This window comes from Leptopilina heterotoma, unplaced genomic scaffold, assembly GCF_015476425.1.
Source record: "Leptopilina heterotoma isolate Lh14 unplaced genomic scaffold, ASM1547642v1 Lhet_180, whole genome shotgun sequence".
In the NCBI taxonomy this organism is placed as follows: Eukaryota; Metazoa; Arthropoda; class Insecta; order Hymenoptera; family Figitidae; genus Leptopilina; species Leptopilina heterotoma.
Genome location: NW_025110897.1, coordinates 823,635 through 828,783, shown reverse-complemented (window position 1 = coordinate 828,783; position 5,149 = coordinate 823,635).

Below are 5,149 nucleotides of genomic sequence, written 5' to 3'. Positions count from 1 at the left end.
ACAAACATGACAAGTGAAAAAGTTGTCACTTTTAAAACACAAGTGAGATAAAACGTCTTTTGTACTTTTTGCACTTAATAGAATTTATATTTACATTTATTTGTACTTATATTATTATATGCACTATATTATTTAATATATTATTATATTTATGTTATATTTGTACGTGGAGCATTCAATTAATTTTCATCATTTAAAATGATGAGAAGTGCGTCGCTTCGCCTCCATTTCCTCTACTTAAATTAGGTCATATTTGAGAACACATTTTTAAGTTTTTATAAATGTTTACAAATAATTTTATATACATTGCAAAATATTTTTTTCACCTTCTTCAGAATATTTCAATTTAAAATTTATTAAATTTAAGTGCAATAAGTTATAAACAAACATGGAACTAATTGTAAGTCGCCCGTGTCAAATTTCGTTACGAAATACCTTCGTCTAATGTGAACTAGTTTCGAAAATTGATCCAAAAGATGGGATTAGCATGTCTAAATTCATTAACAGAACTTGGTAGTCTCAGAGCAATTCCATCTACAAAATTACTTCATAATGTAATTTTCGTGTACAGATAAATACCTAACGCTATTTTTAAATTTCAACTTTAAATCAAATGTATTCAATCAAATCCTAATTAAGTAACTTTCCGAAATAAAATTTACTTCAAATACACTTTACAAGAGAATGTTGATTCAAATGAACTTGTTGTTATACATGCTGAATCATAAGTCGACTGGTAATCGTCGACAAAAAGAAAATGTTATCTATACACATATATATATTACAAATATATATATATATATTTTTTTATATAATCAAATTTTGATAATTATCTTTATTACTTTTTGTTTAAAAAATTATTTTTTCATATAATATATATTTTTTTAATGTCCTATTTAAATATAAACTTTATTATTAAACTAGCTACAAAGTAGACAAATTAGAAATTTATTTCTCTAATTATTATCTGCTATAGAGTATACTCAGCAAATTGTATATTAGATATTTATTTATTTATTTATACACGGGTTTATAAAGAAAACCCTTTCGTACCTAAGTACTAATATACAAAATTGTACATACGTAATTGATATTGTTAAATTTGTTAAATAATTGTATTGATAAATTGATATTGTTTTATTTTTTTGAGTAAACAATTATTATTAAAATTATAATTTACAACCAAAAAAGAATTAATTGAAAATAATGTTTACTATTAATATTAAAAAATAAATTAACAAAAAAATCGCCATTTGATGACGATAAAATGTTATTTAGATTTCATGTTGTTGTACTTTTTAAATAAATTTTCTTTTATAATTTCAAACCCAAATGGCACATCATTTGAGCTCAATATTGTATGCCAATATTGACATAATTCCCTGGCAATTCTGAGTCAACAATGACTTATCATTGATTATATGCAACCTGTGGGAATATTACCTGTCAATGTTAAAAGATATAAAATTATAATTTATATAATTTCGATCGTATATTTCTTTATTTTCCCATATTTGCCAAAATTTTCGAGTTACGAATTTTCGAAATTTTGGATTTTAAAAGTAGACTTCTTTTCAGTAGCTTATAAGTTTGAAAGTATTGACTTTAGAAAAACGTTGCCAATGAAAGAAAACTTTAGATTATCTTCAATTTTCAAGTAATGTGAAAAACAATTTTTTAAACTTTTTAATAAAAAAATAATTATTTTATAAACAAATTATTTTTTTTTTAATTTGGGAATGATTAATTTTTACTTATTTATACCGGATAACATATAGAACATTTTCCAAATAGTCCAGAGATGGTCCGATTGTGTTTAAGAAGTTTAAAATTTTTTCAAAATTCTCTAGCAAGTTGATCTTTAGCTATGCTTCATTTGACAGTGTGATTTTTTCACAATTAACTGTTCGAAATGGTCTATTTCCTAAAATTTTTTTATTTAACACTTAAATTTGTTAGAAATTGTAAGATGTAGATAGTTTCAAACATCTCAGGATTTATTGGAAATTTTTCTATATGTTATCAGGTATAAATAAATTAAAAAATATTTTCAAACAAAAAATTATTTTAGAAAAAGAATTTCATGTTAAGAAAAAAAATTATATTTCTTTAATTTTTTTTGTGTTTTTGATACTTTCTTAATAATTACGCCCAAATTAAAAAAATTAATTTGATTATAAAAAATATTTTTTTTTATTATGAATTTTAAAAAACTATTTTTTTACATTACTTAAAAGTTGAAGAACAACCAAAATGTTCTATCCGTGACAACTTTTTTCTAAACTCAATAATTTTAAAATTATAAGCTATTGAAAATAGTTCTACTTTTAAAAATCAAAAATTTTGAAAATTCATAACTCGAAAATTTTGGCAAAACTATGGAAAATAAAAAAATACGTATTTAATATTTTTCTATAAAGAATGAGAAAAAACAATGTGTAACCGATTTTAAAATGTCATACAAAAACCGTTGAAAGTAAAATGGATATTTTAAAATCCATTAAGAAGTCACAAATATAATTTGTTAGAATATTTAGGTAATCGAATTATCAGTTTATTATATTTCGACTAAAATGGTTGCGGTCTTATAAAAAAAATGTATTCTTTCAGATATTATACCTTATTATATCTTTAAATGAAATAACAAAAATTCTATAAATTTTTTTATTACTTTTCTTGAAATATGAGTTAAAAGTTTAATTACCTTCTCAGCTTTTAAAAAATATATTAAAGATTTTGTTAAGTACAAATTCAAGTTACTTTAAATGTAATTAAAAAATTTTCTGTTCAATAGAATTCGATCTCCTGAATATTATCACAAATTACATTTGTGACATGTTCATGCACCTCGTTTACTCAAAGATATGTATTATACAGAAGTTCTTTCTAGTCTACGAACTTTATATGATTATTGTGTTTATTCACTTGATCGTCATGCTTAAAATTACCTTCAATGAAACTTATTTCTTCATTCCTTGTGAGAGTACATATTATCAGACATTTTTCTAGAAGGGCTTTTGAAAACATTATAAGACTCATTAAGAGGAAACTCTTATTGAGTTTGTGTTAAAGCCAGAGAATAAGGCGTAAAAATATGAGATGCTCGTTAGTCTCGTTCTCAGAGACTTGTTTCAGACCGTAAGAGTGTCAAGTATGGCATAAGTTAGCCCTTATAACTAACACATTTACATTTACATGTACACTGGCAATAACGAAAGGTTGAAATTTAAAAAAAAATTGGTCGATAATATACGAGGATGGAATATTGTTCGACACAGGTTATCTACTCCCTTCTAAATAAGGACTAGTCAAAAATCAAAATTTGTTTGCATCGATTGTAAAGAGACGGGGCATAATAAAAAAAGAAGTTAAAAATGCAAATGTAATAAAAAGCCATGTGAACTTGTTTTTAAAAAGCAGTCAAAAGAAATGGAATTATCAAAATCATTGGTAACTATAAATGTTTCATGAAGTGACTGCATCACTAACCCTGAAATAGTCGCTGGAAGAAAAAATGATAAAAATCTTATTAACTAATTAAGTTATGTCTTTTATATATTCATAGAAATCTTGTAACAAAATCAAGAAGTCATTGCGTACATTGTGAGGACATCAAAACCAATTAGATTAAAAACTTTTTGCCTCACACATTATGATGGTATGTGAAGATTAAAAAATTTCACAAAAAGATATAGTCAAAAAAATTTTTATTAAATTTTACACTTAATCGAAACAACTTAATTGGGATTTTAAAAAATTGACGCTCATAACAGAAAAACATTAATTGATGATTATGAGAGTAAATATGAAAAATTTAAATGTATATAAATAAATAACTTTTGTCTGTGAAAAAATAACGAAGTTAAATATTTGTTAATTTACAATGGTTCCAAAAATAAAATAAATAATTTGATTTATTCCCATTTCATGGAGTAGTTTATTTTTATAAAAGTAAATATAAAAAAGACATTATAGAAAAAATTTTGTTTGCAGAAGTAAGCTATTTATTTGTTTAAAAAGTAAATAATTGATTTAATAAAAAGGGGAAGTTTAAATCTTATTTTCATTAGCCAAAAGTTTTTATACTTTTTTAGGGGTTGAAACTAAATGTTACATTTTTTACAAACAAATATTCTCACAATTTTTTTCAATGCAGAAACAAATAAGAAAACTAATTTTAGTAAAAACGAGGAGTTTGAATCTTATTTTTATGACAAAATGTCTTAATTTTTTTTATCATGAAACGAAATGTTATATTTTTTAAAAATTAAATATTCTCACATTTTTTTGCAAAGGAGTTAATAAGAAAATATTTTTTATAGGTAGAAGTTTGAATATTATTTTTTTCAAATCTCCATAAAAATTCTCATTTCCAAGATAGAAAGTAAAGCCCATTGGCGAAAAATAATAAGATTTAAACTCCTATTTATAAATTCAATTCTTTCATTCGTTGCTCCAGTTAAAAAAATTTGGGAGAATATATGGGGCATTTCAAGCCAAATCGGAAATTATTTTGCTTTTGCATCTCAAATTTTTTTTAAACATTTTTTTTCTTTCTTACTCTTTGAAATGAGCTATCTTGATTTTTTTCAAATTTTTTCATAAAGCGGTTCAGGAGATACAGATTTTTGAAAAATGACGCTTTTTACGTAAATTTTGTTTTTAAATGCTTATAACACGGTAACAAATTGATCACATTGGACGTTTTTATAATGAAAAGTTTCGTTTTCACGCGTAGTTTTTAATAAGAAATATTTTTAAAAAAATTTTAAATAATTTACGATAAGATTTTAAATTTTTTAAAATAAAATTTAATTTTTAACAATGTATGTATCCATCAATTTTTTTCAAATTTTTTTCTAAGAAACTAGCACTAAATTAACAATTTTTAAGCCTTGTCCGATCGTGGGCAAACGATGGGATGTATTTATTTAAAAAATTTTAATTTTTATATACACAGTGAAAACGGTAGGCCTAACTTGTCATTTGACCAAATCACAATTTTACACAGAAAGATGGTTAAGTTTGGAGAGACTCAGCCTAAAAACACATTTGCTGTGAAAAATTTGTGTTATTTTGTCAAATGGCAAGTTAGTCATTTGGCCACCACTGCGTATATAAGAATTAAAATTTTTTTAATAAATGTGCT